The sequence below is a fragment of the Euprymna scolopes genome, chromosome 28 (assembly GCF_053919585.1).
Source record: "Euprymna scolopes isolate OS-2025 chromosome 28, ASM5391958v1, whole genome shotgun sequence".
Classification (NCBI taxonomy): Eukaryota; Metazoa; Mollusca; class Cephalopoda; order Sepiida; family Sepiolidae; genus Euprymna; species Euprymna scolopes.
The window spans coordinates 66,332,340-66,350,664 of record NC_136509.1 but is presented as its reverse complement, the minus strand read 5'-3'; the positions used below and the strand labels follow the sequence as shown (position 1 = coordinate 66,350,664).

Here is an 18,325-nt window from a genome sequence, read left to right as displayed (position 1 = left end):
CTGCTCAATTAGATACCTCACTCCTGATGCAATTCTCTATCTATATAAAAGCCAGGTACAGCCAATGATAGAGTACTGTTGCAGCTTATCCTACCTTGACAGAGTTCAAAACAGACTTCGTAGCTTAGTGGGGGATGCCCTTTTCTCTTCCCTGCAATCTCTTTCTCACAGAAGAGACATTGCGAGCCTGTCTCTGCTTTATCGTTATTTCTATGGCAGGTGCTCGTCTGAGCTTTAATCTATGGTCCCCCCTCGCCAAACTTTCAGGAAAGCCAGAACCACTACCAATTGTTTCCCACACTCGTTATCTGCGCCTAAACCTAAATGTAGATTCCATGAGCAGAGCTTCTTTCTTAGAACTGCATGCCTGTGGAACTCTCTTCCATTAGCCTGCTTCCCAGTTGACTACAATCTGATTGTCTTCAAGTCCAATGCAAACAAGTTCTTGATGAACCGGCCCGCTATGTAATCCAACTTAAAAAAATTCCACTACCTATGTTAAAAATGCTATAATCACATTGACTATTGTATACCCATTAACTCTTATCCTCGAGTGGCCTCCGGGCCTTGATAAGTGGTGGTTTTTGTGTAAAAAAACAAAAAAAACAAAAACAAATGAAAAAGGATAAATGGTTTTCTTCAAGTTGCAAGAATGAAATGGGATGGGAGTGAGTAAGATAAGTCTCAGACGTTGTCGCAAACATGTTGAAAATATGTTTGTGATGTTCACAAACTTAAATCAGATCATGAAAGATATCATCCTAAAAGATTCGGAAGAGTACAATTGTGAATTGTTACGCGGGTAAAGGAGAGAGATCTCTAGATAGAGGTAATTACAGAGACTGGTGATAGATCTTGAAAATGATTGATAAAGTAACTGAGCAGCAAATAAGAAGTCAGATAAGCATAGATGAAATGCATTTTGATTTTATAGATGAGCAAAGTACAACTGATGCTGCATCTATCTTGTGACAAATACAAACGATGTAAGTTGGTAAGAAGAAGAACCTGTATTTTGCTTTGGTGGATTTCGAAAAAGATTTTGATAAAGTGTTAAGAGATGTTACATAAACTAGGGGTAAACAAGTGCATGCAGGTTGATTGGTGAAAAAATGTACAGAAATGCTTAAAGTACATTCAGTGACAACTTTAATGTTAAAGTAGGAATACATCAGGGTTCTGTGTTGAGTCCTTTGATTTTCATATGTATCTTAGAAGTTGTATACTGTTGTTCAGAAGAGATGATGTATCTTGATGATTTGGTAGTTGTCTATGAAACATTGAAAGATCTACTTGTTAAAGATTTGGAACGATGCTAAGGAAAATAAAGGTCTGAGAGTGAATGTGTAGTGGACGTCGTTGAATGTTGTCTTTCATGTTGAAAAAGTAACATTTATAAATGAACAACAAATAAAGAATGTTCACTAAATGAGTAACTTACAAGCCGTGGGAATTTATTATGGGCAACTGGTACAAGACATGTTTACAAGAAATTCAGGCAGAGAGTATTTTTAAAATGTCCATTCCGCTTGGTACCCCAGATGTGTGTGAGAGAGAGAGAGAGAGAGAGAGAGAGAGAGAGAGAGAGAGAGAGAGAGAGAAGGAAGTCGATATCGCCACCTATCGGCTGAAACATGCAACTGCTGGAAATAAGGGGCGATAACCATATATGTCTCAAGCTTGAGGGTGTTACACTTTGTCTCCATGTCAGTGTTGCATGCAAGCTAGGCCAGATAGCAGTTTGACAATATATTTCTATAAATGTTACCAGGACTAAAATCATGATCAGTGGTTGTAGTGTTGGGAAGCTCCAGGGTTACAAGACTTGTTAAGGCATTTGTTGAAAAGTTTAAAGAGAACTGGAGCAACCTCGGTGGAGCGTGTTTTAATAGTATAGCCGGGATGAAATCAAGTTCATATGCTTTTGAGGTGTCTTGATATTTTATGATATCATGTATTTGAGAAGGGGAAATCTGGGCGGAAGTGGTTTGCTGGGTTCAAAAGTAGAGATGGAGGCAAACTGATAGACAAACAGGTTAGCTTTCTCGGTTGCAAACAACTTCAAGATTCTTCTTTTTTCTATACATTTAACATTACTTTTCTTTTGCTCAGGAACAATCATATTACATAAGCTCTCCACATCTCATCGTTCAGAGAGTCAACTGTTTCTAAATTCCACTCTGTGTAGTCCTGTCTCATTATCTGCTTCCAAGTTTTCCTTGGCCGATCAACCTTGTTTTTTTTTCAACAGTTTATCCAGAAAAATGAATGCTCCGCATGACCATACCGGCATAATCGTTTCATCCTTAGGATAACTTTTGTGTTGGTCAAATTATAGTGCTTTCAGCAAATCCTCTCACCTAATGTATTGGGTTTGGTCAGATTTCATATTGCAGATTCATTTGATCATAGATCTGTCATTGTGCTGCAGATGGTATGAGAGGGTGGGTGAACGCCCAACATTCATTGCCGCTTCTCCCACAGCTGCTATACAACTTACCCTGCGTGTAGAGAGGGATAACACACGATCTTACACTATTAATAATACATAATGCTATGTAGATGGAGAAACTTCGAGAAACACACAAAATCCATTCTATTCCTCCTTTTTTACCTTTTTTTTATTGTTTTGCTTTTGTTTTTCTTTTGTTTTTTTAATATTTCTTTTCCATTCTATTTCTCCTTTTTTACCTTTTAATGTTTACATTAACTTGGTAAAATTTTTCCATTAACAAACCGAATGTGAAATCAATAATACTTTGTGTTAGAGGGAAGATTTTATCTAGAAAATAATAACTATTTTTATAAGGAAATAACATTTTATTTAACAGTTATTCCCCTTGACTAAAAGAGATTTTGAGTTTTATTTCTTCCACCCATCACACCAATAATTTCCTGGGTAAGGTTAACACTTTTGTCCAAACTTCCAACTTCTGTACACGTAACGCACCTTCTCTCAACTCCTAACATACTTCTGCTAATTCAACTTATTTCTTCGAAATCCAACTTCAAAATGAACGGCCCTCTAAAAAATCAATCCTCTTTTATCTCCAACCAGGAGCATCTCATTTGCATATCGGGTGGTCACATTGCAGGAATATAAAGAGATAAGGCAGCCATTTTTGTTTCTTTCTTCTTCATTCATTTCATTCCACGACCGACCCGTTGAATTATGCACACGTGCTAATTAGGTAAGTCGCACGTTTCCCTACACTCTCCCCTGATCTCATGATTACACACAGGGCAGGGGGGCAGTTGTCTTTGTCGGGTACTTCTTCGAAGAATTGGGGGAAGCACTTCCTCATTGCCATCTTCCTCATTACCACCGTTATTGCCACCAGTCTGTTCCATTATCCCCTCTTGTGGTTCCATATGCGGTGTTTCACAATCAGTGCAAGGGGGCAGTATCCGCCTTTGTCGGTTACTCCTTCGAATAATTGGAGGCATCACTTCCTCGGTTCCATTCTCTTCAGTATGTTCCATCATTCCCTCTCGTGGTGCTATAGGCGGTGTTTCACAATCACGGCGGGTGGGCAGTATTCGTCTTTCTCGGGTACTTTGATGTATTACTTCCTCATGTCCATCGTTCTCATCACTATTGCCACCAGTATGTTCTATCATTTCCTCATCTGGTTCTGTAGGTAGTGTCTCTATGCTCACCTGTAGGGGCAGTAGGCGATCAGGATCATCCCTGAACTGTATGTGATCTTCCTCATTATCCTCAGAATCAGAAGAGGTATAACAGGGGTGGATATCTTTTACATGACGTGGTACACCATTAATTAACATGGTCTGAGAACTTATGATTTTGTCTATTTATCCTCTGCAAAATTTTACAGTGCACCCAGCATTTGGGGGTTTTACCCAAACACGGTCTTCCACTTGATATTGACAATGCTAACCACTGATGGTGTGACATCAATTCCTTTTATATGCTGTTCATAGCAGTAAATCCCATTAGCTGGTGCAGTTTCTGGTGTTGCATCGTCCTTTGGTGTCACATTATACCAGTACACAGCTTCTGGAATAGAACACTGTGTCCTGGCCGCAATTCTTTTAATGGTGCGGTGACACCACTCCGCTATACTGTTACCTTCTGAGAAATATGCACATCGGTAACGCATTCTAATCCCCCATTCCTGCGTAAATTTCTTAAATTCTTGACATCGAAATGTAATGGCGTTATCAGTCAGAATTTCCAGCGGGGCACCATGTTAAAAAAAGACAGCTCTCAACTGTTGTATAATGCTAGATGCATCCTGTTGTGTCAACATGCGCCATATCGTGAAACGTGTCGGACCACAATCTGTCAAGGTCAAAAAATGCCTGCCCTCATAATGCGTTACATCCATTCCTACTCGATACCAGTTGTCCTCCACCTCAAGCTTCCCTTTTTGCCATTGGGATGGTGCCGGATCAATTTGCTGACACTCTTCACACGAGCGTATAGCTGCCTTGATTGATACTCTTTTAGTTGAGGGACACACTCTTCGGACAAAATATGTTGTCCTCCAAATTCCGGGATGTCCACTCTGCTGATGTATTGTACGGATCTGGTCAGGTGTTAATTGATCTGTAAGGCCGCGCATGTCTGTTGTGGAGGATCAGATCCCTGCCTCATTACATCAATCCACCTCTTTGGTACTCTAGTCAAGCTATCAGCCAAATTCTGCATCGACGAAACTAAAGTAATGTCCACCTGCAAGCTGTATTCGTCAACTATACGCTTTATTATTGCCAGTCTCCTTCGTACTAACATCTCACTTGCAGCTCTAGTCTTAACTTGAGCCTTTCCTGTCAAGGTGTCGGTTAACCAGTGGTAAACACACAACGAGTCAGTGTGGAGATGCACAACCTTAGCCTGCCATTGCAATGCAAGATTAAGCCCTTTTAACGTGGCATCGAGTTCTGCTAAATTTATATGCTGGGCATCATTTTTCGGACGAAGCCAGCACGCATCTTCCACAACGGCACCCAACTGTTCCAACACGACACCTGTAGCCAGTGAACTTGCATCAACCCATGCATTCAGTTTGTTTCCAGATACTTGCCACTCACCCTGGGCAGGGTCGTTTCTGTGTACTCTGGACAACATTTCAGCCATCATTTGCTGGAGAGAATCATCATCCACCATGTCGTCCCATCCTTTGGTTACTGCAGTTACTCATCTTTTTAACACTCCTGTTGCCGATCGGAGCCATCCACAGACAGGTAGATGTCCTACTAATTTACCGCAAATAGAAAACACAATGCGTCTTGTTAATACACTGGGTAACTCTGGAATTGTGCTCCCTTGATTATCACTGTCTGAAATGGCCATAATGACTCATGGACATGTATCTGCAGGTAGGCTCTCTTTAAATCCAGCAGTGCTACATTACTCCCTTTCTGACGCCACTCTCTTAGTTTAGCAGCGCACACATCTGTGTTTCCAGTAAAAGCATCAACATGTTGATTCAATTCTCGGTAATCCATTATGGGCCGAATTTTGTCTTTAGTAGGTTGTTCAACAGCCATGAGCAGAATTAATCCTTTGGGTGGTCCCAGACGTTCCTGTGGGTATGGTATTAACCATCCGTTATCAATCCACATCTGAAGTTCTTCTTCATATGCGGCCCTATTCTTTGTGGAAACTGCATACTCTGGAATGGTGTTGTACAGTCGATCTGGTGCCTGGCTCATAGTCCATTTCCACTTTGCAGTCCACGCCTTTTCCTTGTCGTCAAACGTAGCACAGAAGTCCTTTTCGTCAATAGACATGGCTGCACAGACTTCTTTTCCTTCTCCAAGCATTACACCTCCAGTCACTGTGATTATGACACCTCCTAGTGCTTGTATTGCATCAATTCCAATCAACATGTCATAGCCAAGGGTTTTTTTTTGCATCCCCAGAACATCAACTTTGGCTGTGTCACCCTTCTCAGTACAGATCGTGATCGTCCCTTCACCACAACATGCTTGGGATATCGACATAATACCGACTGGTTGCTCCCGCCACATCGGACAGTAATGTGCACTAACTATAGACCGGGAACACCCCATGTCTATGAGTGCTGAACACTGCACATCGTCAATTTTAACGCCAATGACCGGTAATCCTGTGTTTATTGGTTGGCAAGGGGCAAGGGTGGCATAAGTACCTTGCCCCCAACATCATTTCCCAAACAGTTGCGAGATATGTGCCCATACTTATTGCAGCGATAGCATTGTAGTTCTCTGTGCTCGTGGATATACACACCTCCTATCACTCCAGCAATCCTTAGCAAAATGATTGGCCTCCCCACATTTATAGCACACTGGACCTACACGCTTATTACTACCTGGGAGAGAATCTACATTGCTTCCATGCGGTTCGACTGTTGCATGTTGAATACTAGTTGCTACTGCAATTGGCTCCTGTTCCTTACAGATGTTTCAAGCTCTGGCTAATAACTCGTCTGTTGTCAATTCATCAATTCGTGATGATGCCCGCAACAGTTTGCTGACCTCCTCAGGTAAGTCTACTAAAAAGGCACATCTTAATATCTTATCGTTAACCCCACCAAATGGTACCGACAACTTTCATAGGTCGGCTAGGTACACATCAACGGTTTCCTTGGGGTGAAGTCGCCAGCTCGTGAACTGTTGCCATGCAACAAACGGATCTGTACCAAACGCTGTATACAGGCTGTGTTTGATTGTATCCCAGTCTGGTTCATCTCCGAGTTGCTGGTAGACTGCATAGGCCCCTCCGGTTAACCTCAAAGGAATGACTGTGGCTGGTTCTTTAATTCTGCACAGTGTACAGATCTTTTCAGCCTTTTCCACCCATTCGACGACAGACGGTCCAGTGGTAGATCCATCAAACTCAGGTATCAAGCGAAAGTCGAATCTGTCCATTTTCTGCCTTTCGAGTCACTGCACACCGAGAGCCGAAATAGCTTATAATTCAATAACTTGAGTTTTATTTCTTCCACCCATCACACCAATAATTTCCTGGGTAAGGTTAACACTTTTGTCCAAACTTCCAACTTCTGTACACGTAACGCACCTTCTCTCAACTCCCAACGTACTTCTGCTAATTCAACTTATTTCTTCGAAATCCAACTTCAAAATGGACGACCCTCTAAAAAATCAACCCTCTTTTATCTCCAACCAGGAGCATCTCATTTGCATATCGGGTGGTCACATTGCAGGCATATAAAGAGATAAGGCAGCCATTTTTGTTTGTTTCTTCTTCATTCATTTCATTCCACGACCGATCTGTTGAATTATGCACACATGCTAATTAGGTAAGTCGCACATTTCCCTACAGTTAAACCCCTTGCATTCCATACTAGCCGACATTTGAATTCGGATGCGTCGCAATTAGTTACATTCTAGTAATGAAGTAATTCTTGTTCAGGTTTAAATCTATAATAAATACTTGTTGATCTATAAAGTATAGTTTTTAGTCCGTCCCATATCTCATTTTATCTCATAAGTACTAGAACATCACTTTTCTTTTGTTTTTTATGGAAATCTCTCCAAGCAAGGCATGAAGCCGCTTAATGTAAAGAGGTAACAAGAATGAAAGATGATTATTGCAAAGGCAGGAGATGCCAATTGACTTAAGTCTTGAAAAGACTAAGGTAGGGGTCAAATAGTCAACAGGAATAAGTTTCCACAAGCCTACAGTTTTTAGAAAAAGCTACTTAAATAGAAGGTTGCATTTCAATCAGGTATCAACGAGTCAAACCAGCTGGAACAAAGAAAGTGAGGAATATAACAAACAATTTTGAAGATCAGACAATTATAATCACTGTATAAAAGACTAAATAAAAAAGTTCCAATGAAGCTTGAAAAAACAGAAGTGACAAAAACAATGTTCAGGCAAAAAATACTACAAGAAAAACGAAGTACAATAGAAGTATGAAGACACGATGGGTTCTGAGTTAGAAAAGCAGGATTATAATCGACTATTGTTAAATCTGTGTCGGCAAACATTGCTATATGCAAGGAATGTATTTGTAAATACCAAGAGATGTCGGCTAAAACTATTTTCTCTTTCATCAGCCCCCAAATGGGAAGCGTGAATGTAGATTAATCCAGAAATCATGTGAAAAATCAAAATAAAAGAAGTAAAATAAGAATCAGTGTTACTTGCCTTTCGAGGTGAGGGGAGTTGGTTGAAATAAAACTCTGAATCTATTCTCAACACAAGAAAGTGCACTGCAGAATCAAGTTGTTCAATGTGAGAATCCGATTGCATGGGATGGGGATAGATGGGGGGGGGGCATCAGGATTGATTCTAAATTTCTCTCTTCAATACAATGTAGAAATATAAGGAAGGTCTTGTAGTAGATTAGAAATCAATGTGCGAGACGAGATGAATGAGCATTATAAGCTACCCCCTTTCTTTTTTTGTTCATTCGACTCCAAAGAATACATGCCTATTTCGTATCTACTATTCATGAACTTTAAAACTTCTCAACAAAATTTGGTCTTTCAAAGCGTATTTTACATTTATGTAAAATCATTGATATAAATATATTTTGTTTGTTAATTCATGTTTTCTCATCTCGTTCTCAAAATCCTGTTGTTGAGTTAACACTTGCTAAGTTGTGAACCATTCATGTTTTTATTCATTTTTCATTTGTCAATTTAACTAAATATTTACATATTGTTAGCGCTGCTGTAGGTGTGTCAGAAATTTCGTGAAAAATAGTGAATAATTCCACCCCATCTTTCCAAGCTTATAACTCCTCGAAAAATGTAATTCAAGCCCTAATTTTTTTTCAATTAAAGGAGCAAGGACCAAGGTTTCATTAAAAAAACAACAAAAAAACAAACAACGTGTTTAAAAAAAAAAAAGGTTTTAAACTTCGGATTTATAGGTAAATTTCTAAAAAACACTACTTTTTTTTTGGTTTAAATTTGAATACATTATTTATTGACCTTTTCTCTTCAATTTGTGATATATAACACTTTGGTGAGTAAATTAATTATTTACTTTTTAATAGACATTTCAAAATGGGAGGCGTGAATTATTCGACCCCCTGTCTTTCCAAGCTTATAACTACTCGAAAAATGTAATTCAAGCCCTAATTGTTTTTCAATTAAAGGAGCAAGGACCAAAGTTTCATTAAAAAAATAAACAAAAGAAAAAACAAACAACGTGGTTTAAAAAAAAAGGTTTTAAACTTCGAACTTTACAGGTAAATTTCTAAAAAACACTACTTTTTTTTAAATTTGAATATATTATTTATTGACCTTTTTTCTTCAATTTGTGATATAAAACACTTTGGTACATAAATTAATTATTTACTTTTTAATAGACACTTGAAAATGGGGGGGGGTGCGTGAATAAAAAAAAAAACGTTTGTCTAAAAATATTATATTCAGTTTATTGGAAAGAGCATAAAATTTCACGTTGACCCTGAAAATATTGTAAAAATTGAATCAATAGAAAAATTTTGATAGATTTTTAAAGTTTAAAAATTGAAAAATATTGAGTTCGTAAAATTCCTTACTGTTTAAAAAAAAAAAATATTTTTATTACTTTTAAAACAACTTTAATAGTTTATTTTGGAAGTATAATCCATAAAGAAAATAAACAACCCACTTTTAAAAGAGAAATTACGAGTTTTTTATATTTTATTCGCAGTTTCGTGTTAGGGGTGTCAAAAATTCCTACAAAAATTCTGATACACCTAGCTGCTGCTGTTGACACTTTCGAAAGACTTCAGCAAAATGCACTACATATAGCTATGAGGAGCACTACAGTCTATTGGAAGTTTGATTTTTAACTTCTCATCAGAATCAGCTATAAATGAGAAAATACCTCTTTTATCGTCAATAGACATTTATTTTTATTTATTTTTTGTATGGATCAATTTTGCTGATGGGCCTCGCCTCACACAGAGATGTGCGGACGCTTCTAGAAATAAATATTTTTTTCTTTCTTTATAAAATGCTAAACAATGTTTTAAGTTAAAAAAAAAAATTAGAATCTAAAATAACTTACTCATTTAGACTTAGGAACTCCTGCATCTTGCAATGCACAAAGTAGTCAAAGTATTCCATAATTTTTGATCTGAAGCCAAATCCACAGCGTCCCTCCAGTTTCTTTTTGTTGCAATCAAATTTCTCTTGGTTGTTTTTTCAATTCATTTTTGGTCTTCTCCACCCACTTTTTCCATCCGAGTTCATAGGAGCACTTGGTTGGCAATTCTTAATGGGACTAATCTTAGGCTATGTCCGAGCCAACCTAGACATCGTTTTCAGATTACTGACATACTACTTGTTGATTAATGCGATCTCTGACTTCTTGGTTGGTAGTTCGATCACTTAATTTGATTCTTAGAATCCTTCTAAGGCACCTGAAATCAGATATATCTAATTTATTTTCTTTGCTGATTTTGAGATGCCAAATTTAATTTCCATATAGCAATGTGAACAAAATGTCACTGTTATAAGGTCCATACCGCTTTTGTTAAAAGAACCACTTGCATGAAACAAGTGTTTGCTTTTTAACTTTGACAATGCATTTTAATCAGAAAAGGTCATAGAATCGTGCGTTGTATGTTTGGAATGAATATTAAGGCCAGAGGCCGACTTTAAAATTGGTCAGAATCTAGTCGGCTAGTATTATTTAATATAGAGTAACTGTGGATTGCCCATTACTGTTTTATGCAAAAGAGAGAATATAAAAGTCAGTGAGAAATTAAATTAGAAACACAAGTAAAAACAAAAGAAAAAGGACAATGACAAAACAGATTACCTTTCTGCAAGATTTACTTAACTTTATATTAAAATACAGTAACACCTTGCTTGTCAAACTTAATTCGTTCCTAAATGTTGTCTGTAAACTAAAACTAATTTGCTCAGAACAAACCTATTTAAAAAAAAATGAATAGTGTGTGTGTGTGTGTGTGTGTGTGTATGAATAATATTAGCTGTCTGTAGTCGACATTACTTAGTTTTATTACTAAAATAATACTCGTCCTAAGATAGGTAAAATTTAACAGAATAGAACAATTTTGCACTACTTTTATGTCTCCTTACGAAGATGAAAATCAAGAAATAATGAAACTTAACATTACGTCTAGAATTCTTATCCCCATTTTGACCCAAAACCATTAAATGGTTTGAATTTTAGGAAACGTCTTAAAGTTAAAGTTTAAGGAGTCTTAAGCAGAAGTTGAAATTCAGAGAATCTTGTTTCATCGTTGTCTAATGACTAGGGCTATGACAACAGCATATTCTTTTCATTTTTTGACTCTCGAGTATATATCCGACACAGTTAAACACAGTTAATCAACCGAGAACCACATCACTATATAAAAGCATATAAGATATCAACGGATACACACTCGAAAGTCAAAATAATGATAAGAATATGCTGTTGGCATAGCCCTACTATGGATCGAAATCAATGCACATCTGAAATATTTGAATTTTCAAATGAAAACTAATTAAAATACCCAAAAGAAAATAATCTTAAAAAATTTCAGTAAAGAGATAAATAATACCTATCGTTAAAATTTCATAAAAATCGGAGGTTCTTTGAATTTTAACAAAGATTTTCTTTTCATCTAACTGAAATTAAACTAAATTCAGTCCACATTACGACTCCTTGCAACACATCTTGCATGTAGAAAAAAGATTTTATGCAAAAGAATCAACTGACAAAATAAAAAAAAAAGCCTTGCTGGCAGCAGATCGGGCGCAGTAGATATTGGCCAGGATCGGCAGGTTGTTTTCATATAACATGGAAGTCCGACAATCTAAGTTAAAACATGTTGGATGATAAAGTCAGATTAGAGAACAAGAGTAAAAGAAAAAACAAAAAAAAAAACAAAAAAAAAAAAAAATGATGATGGAATGGCAAATACAATTATAAATCTAAAGTCATCAATCATGTTGAAGCAAAGAAAGATGTTAAATTAACGAGTTTAGAAAAATACGACAATAGGATACCATTGTAGAAATGTTGATAATTGAAAAGCAAGTATCAGATCAAAGGAATTCCATGACACGAAATCAAAATAAAAACTTGTTTTATTTTTACGACATATGCGCGAGCCTTTTCTGGTCTCACACAAAAACATCTCAAGCCATATTTCTTGTCATATACATACGCGCACACAAACATACACGCGCACGTACACACACGTACATACATTCACGTTCACGTGCATACACTCACATTCACATGCATATACACACACGCTAACGTACACACATGTACTCACATATATGCACAAGTACGCACACATGGGCAATGTCACTTCCCCTTTGAAGGAAATCCACACATGCGCAGAAGACCACCGGAAACAATTATAAAAGCAAGAGAGAAGCTGTTTCCTGCCCTTTTCCGACTCGTCTATCAAAACCAGTTTTTGTCACTGCCCAGTGTGTGGACAGTGTTTTCTCACAACTATCATAATCAAAAGATATTGATCCATACAAAATGAGTGAAGAATGCACCACCACCACCACCACCACCACAACAACAACAACAACAACAACAACAACAACAAACAGCTGTTTCCTGGAGACATATTTTATTTCTATACAATAAAAGCACTTATCTTTATCATGTATTTTAGTTCATTCTTCTGTTTGTTGTTGTCATGACCATCACACGTTTCATTCATACTTTCTTTATTTTATATTCATTTATTTTGATTTTTGTTGGGGCAGGATTCATGATATGCTGGGCAACTGGCCACTATTGATCCGGTTGCTAATAAAAAAAAGGTTGACAAAAGATTAATCGACGAAGTTGATTTGAATATGCCACAAAATAAAAAGCAAAGCCATTCAGTTAACCTGAACAAATATTAGCAGACATGCAAGAAATTTCATTTCCAGAACAGTAGTCCGAAGAATCCAAATAATCCAAATAATCAATCCTTATCTTAAAAGTTAAAAAATATGACATGAAAGTTGCATTTCTCTAAACTTCTTCATTATGCCAAACGAACAAAAAAGATGTGAGTATATTTGAATATGAATTCATAAAAGATGATACAAGTGAGGATAATGACAAATTAACTGAGGGGAGTAAAATGGAGGATGGATCTACATATAAATGAAACACCAATTTCTTAATTACTGAGAGCGTCTAAAAGTCTGATTTGGAAGCTAGTGATTGGTTGTAAGAAATTTAAAAAAATAGAATGTGCACGAATCACCAAATGAGTTACCATTATTCAATGTGCAATCAGCAATGACTGTAAATAAAGAATGAAAATGTGACACAGTTGAAATGGAAGCTGCATTTCAACTGTGTCACATTTCCATTCTTTATTTACATTATTATTAATCATGATGACACATATAGAAATAATAGAGAATTATGGGAATTAACCAGTAAACAAAAGAGCATGCGATGTTCATTATCCCTCGATATTGCTACTTCAGTAGGAAATTGACAGAAAACGCTCATAAGCAACAAGTTTTTTTCTTGATATCTCCTGCAAAACGCATATATTCGTTTAAAGAAGCTGAGTGGCCCTTACTACTGTTTGCCTGAACCAATGTGCATGATCGAAGCCGGTGTTCCTAGCATGAGGCTTCTGGTGTACCTTTCGATGTCTGTCCAAGGTGCTTCTAACATTGGTATTTATGGCTTAACGAGACAATCATATTATTGGAAGGAAGGAAAACCCTGATGTCTTACATATTAATTACATCAGTTTTTTGTTTCTTTTATACCAATGAGTCACCAAATAAATCACCAAAAATGTCACCAAACGAGTAACTAAATACATCAAAACCGAATCACCAAATGACTCACCAAATGAGTCAGCAAACGAATCACCAAATTAGTCACCAAACGAGTCACAAATGAGTCCCCATAGAGTCACCAAAAGAGTCACCAAATGTGTCACCAAATGAATAACCAAACCAGTCACCAAACAAGTAACCAAACGAGTCACCAAATGAATCACCAAATGAATCTTCAAATGAGTCACCAAACGCCACCGAACGAGTCACCAAATGAGTCACAAAACGAGTACCCAAAGAGTCCCCAAACGACTCACCAAATGATTCACATAACCAGTCACCAATCGAATCACCAAATGAGTAACCAAACGAGTCACAAAACGAGTAACCAAATGAGTAACCAAACGAGTCACCAAACGAGTCAATAAACGAGTCACTAAATTAGTCAACAAATGACTCATCAAATGAGTCATCAAATGAGTTACCAAATGAGTCACCAAACCAGTCACCAAATGAGTCACCAAATGAGAACCAAATGAGTCACTAAACGAGTCACCAAATCAGTCACCAAACGAGTCACACAAGGAGTCACCTAATTAGTCACAAAATGAGTCATTAAATGAGTCATCAAATCAGTCACCAAACGAGTAACCGAACGAGTCACAAAAAAAGTCGCCAAACGAGTCACCAAATCGGTCACCAAACGAGTCTTCAAATAAGTCACCGAATGAGTCACCAAATAAATCACCAAACGAGTCACCAAACAAGTCACCAAACGAGTAACCAAATTAGTCGCCAAATGCGTCACCAAATGAGTAACCGAATGAGTCACGAAATTAGTCACCAGACGAGTCACCAGATTAGTCATCAAACGAGTCACTAAATGAATCACCAAACGAGCCAGCAAATGAGTCACCAAACGAGTCATCAAATGAGTCATCAAACGAGTCACAAAACGAGTCACCACAAAAGTCACAAAACGAATCACCAAATGAGTCACCAAATGAGTCACCAAATCAATCACTAAACAAGTAATCAAATGAGTAACCAAATAAGTCACCAAACGAGTCACCAAATGAACCACCAGTCGAGTCACCAAATGAGTTACTAAACGAGTCCCCAAACGAGTCAAAAAATGAGTCTAGAAATGAGTCACGAACTGAGTCACAAAACGAGTCACCAGATGAGTCACCAAATGATTCACGAAAAGAGTCACCAAATGAGTCACTAAACGAGTCACAAAACGAGTCACTAAATGAGTCATCAAATGAGTCACTTAACGAACCACCTAATGAGTCACCCAACGAGTCACTAAAAGAGTAAGCAAATGAGTCACAAAACGAGTCACCAAACGAGTCACCAAATGAGTCACCAAACGAGTCATCAAGTGAGTCAACAAACGAGTCATCAAATGAGTAACCAAATAAGTCACCAAATAAGTCACCAAACCAGTCACCAAATTAGTCACCAAATGAGTCACAAAATTAGTCACCAAACGAGTCACTAGAGGAGTCACCAAGTGAGTCACCAAATGAGTAACCAAACGAGTCACCAAACGAGTCACCAAATTAGTCACCAAACGAGTCACTAAATGACTTACCAAATGAGTCACAAAACGAGTAACCAAAGAGTCCCCAAACGATTCACCAAATGATTCACATAACCAGTCACCAAACGTGTCACCAAATGAGTAACCAAACGAGTCACAAAACGAGTAACCAAATGAGTAACCAAACGAGTCACCTAACGAGTCAATAAACGAGTCACTAAATTTATCACCAAAAGAGTCACAAAGCGAGTCACTAAATAAGATAACAAATGACTCATCAAATGAGTCACCAAACGAGTCATTAAATGAGTCACCAAACGAGTCACCAAATGAGTCACCAAACGAGTCACCAAACGAGTCACCAAATGAGTCGCCAAATGAGTTACCAAACGAGTCACTAAATGAGTCAACAAATGACTCATCAAATGAGTCATCAAACGAGTCACCAAATAAGTCACCAAACGAGTCACTAAATGAGTCACCAAACGAGTCACCAAACGAGTCACCAAATGAGTCACCAAATGAGTCGCCAAATGAGTTACCAAACGAGTCACCAAATGTGTCACCAACCGAGTCACCAAACGAGTCACTAAATTAATCACCAAACGAGTCACCAAATGAGTCACCAAATGAGTCACCATTATTCAAGTATAAAAGCCATTTGAGGAAAGATTTGATATAGGGACGTTCAATCAAATGATTAAGAATATTATGATAGGACTGAAAATGATGATTGAAATGAATAAAATGTAATTATTTATGACAAGTATTCGTTGACATTGAATTTGAAGACAACCTTGTTGTAACCTACAAAGAAGCAGTCCCATAGTAATGCATTCCACAGATGAGAAGCTCTTAGAAATAAACTTCTATTACTATAGTGTTACGTTATTTTTTTTTTTTTACTTAAAAAAGTTAAAATCATAATCATAGGTGTTTCTAGTACATTTTACACTAAATCCCTTTCCTTCAAAAAATAACCAATGAACTCTACTGTTTTTAGTCGCTTACGTGTGAGCACTCTGAAAACTTGATGGATATTTTTGAATTTGTGTTTAAACGAACCTTTTAATTGAAATTAAGAAACGCTTCAAAGACGTTAAACACACACAGACAAAAGATAGGCGGGTAGAAAAGTAATTTGATATTCATAAAATATTTGTTTATTTCTTTCTTTAGCTTTTTTTTCCTGATAAATATATTGTGTCATTTTGGGGGTTATACAGTTAGAAAAAAAAACAAAGAAAAACGTACCGGGCGTATCTGCATCGCTCTTTGGGAAAGAAGAAGGAAAGGATGGCTATTTATTATTTTATTTATATACACGAAGGGCATCTTGGGAAGGCAGGGCATGATGGGAGAAGCTATTTTTTTTACCTGTCTCTTCCTTTTTTTTCTAGATAGGAGGATATAAAAGCTGGGAAAAATTCCCTGAAGCGGGGAAAAAAAGAAAAGAATCGTGACTCTTGAAAAGGCTGCTGCGGAAAAAAGCAACATTTCACCCTTGCAGGCGGTGTTTTGGTACAACATCTCACCGAAAACCAGACAAGATGAGACAACTATGCCTCATAGAGCCATCTTCGCATATAAGTGGTGGCATCCGTGTAACAAAACGGTAGGAATTGAGGGTGAAGAAGCTACCATTGAAGAGGGTGAGGAGGTGTGGATGAAGCCCCCCCCCCCCAATGCAAAATGTACCACTCGATGGAGGAGGGGGTTATAACGGGAATGCAGTTGAAGATCAACGTGATGGTGACTGGCGTTCCCCCGCATATCCTAGACCTGCGCCGTGTAACCCTGCCGGTGCACAGTGATGGCAGTGAAGAGGAGGAAGTCGAGATCCATCAAGAAGCTAACGATGCACCCCAATTCGACTTAGTTCCACATTGTGGTTCTTTACAACTGGACGAGAATGTCAGTAATGAACCTGAAAACGTCAACCCCCAAGACGTTGTCCCCCAGAGGCCTCAACGTGAGAGGAGAAGGCCTGATTGGATGAAGGATTATGAAGTGTTTATTGATCTCGAAGATCAGGGGGGCGTGTGGGGTATACGGTTAGAAAAAAAAACGTACCGGGCGTATCTGCATCGCTCTTTGGGAAAGAAGAAGGAAAGGATGGCCAGCTCATTTATATGCATGAAGGGCATCTTGGGAAGGCAGGGCATGATGGGAGAAGCTATTTTTTTTTCTGTCTCTTCTTTGTTTTTCTAGATAGGAGGATATAAAAGCTGGGGAAAATTCCCTGGAGGGAGGAAAGAAAGAAAAGAGTCGTAAACATCTTCTCTTGGAAAGTATTTCGTATTGCTGACGTTCAAATTGTGCGGTATGACATTGGTGGCGAGAGGCCAAGTGTGGTCGATTGGAAAAGAAGAGGGGAGAAACATGCTGTTGTCGAGCAAGTGACTCACTCCTTCCTGAACCCCAGAACCGAATCCTGATTGTAACTCTAGAAATCATTTATTATTTATTCAACAGATTTTTTTACCCCTCCCGCATCCTGCGCCCTAAAATTTAAATTCAACAAACATAAACGATTTACTAAGCAAAGCCGTCCAAATATCAGGGTTATTAAAAAATAAAATATCAGGGTTATTAAAAAATAAAATATCAGAGTTATTAAAAAATAAAATATCAGGGTTATGAAAAAATAAAATATCAGGGTTATTAAAAAATAAAATATCAGGGTTATTAAAAAATAAAATATCAGAGTTATTAAAAAATAAAATATCAGGGTTATGAAAAAATAAAATATCAGGTTTATTAAAAAATAAAATATCAGGGTTATTAAAAAATAAAATATCAGGGTTATGAAAAAATAAAATATCAGAGTTATTAAAAAATAAAATATCAGGGTTATGAAAAAATAAAATATCAGGGTTATTTAAAAATAAAATATCAGGGTTATTAAAAAATAAAATATCAGAGTTATTAAAAAAATAAAATATCAGGGTTATTAAAAAATAAAATATCAGGGTTATTAAAAAATAAAATATCAGGGTTATTAAAAAATAAAATATCAGGGTTATTTAAAAATAAAATATCAGGGTTATTAAAAATAAAATATCAGGTTTATTAAAAAAT

General features: G+C 37.2%; 1 pseudogene; it reads left to right on the top strand.

Moving 5' to 3' along the window:
• The first annotated feature begins 7,577 nt into the window (after positions 1 to 7,577).
• LOC145249410 (uncharacterized) lies at positions 7,578 to 14,730 on the top strand (annotated as a pseudogene).
• The last annotated feature ends 3,595 nt before the right edge of the window (positions 14,731 to 18,325 follow it).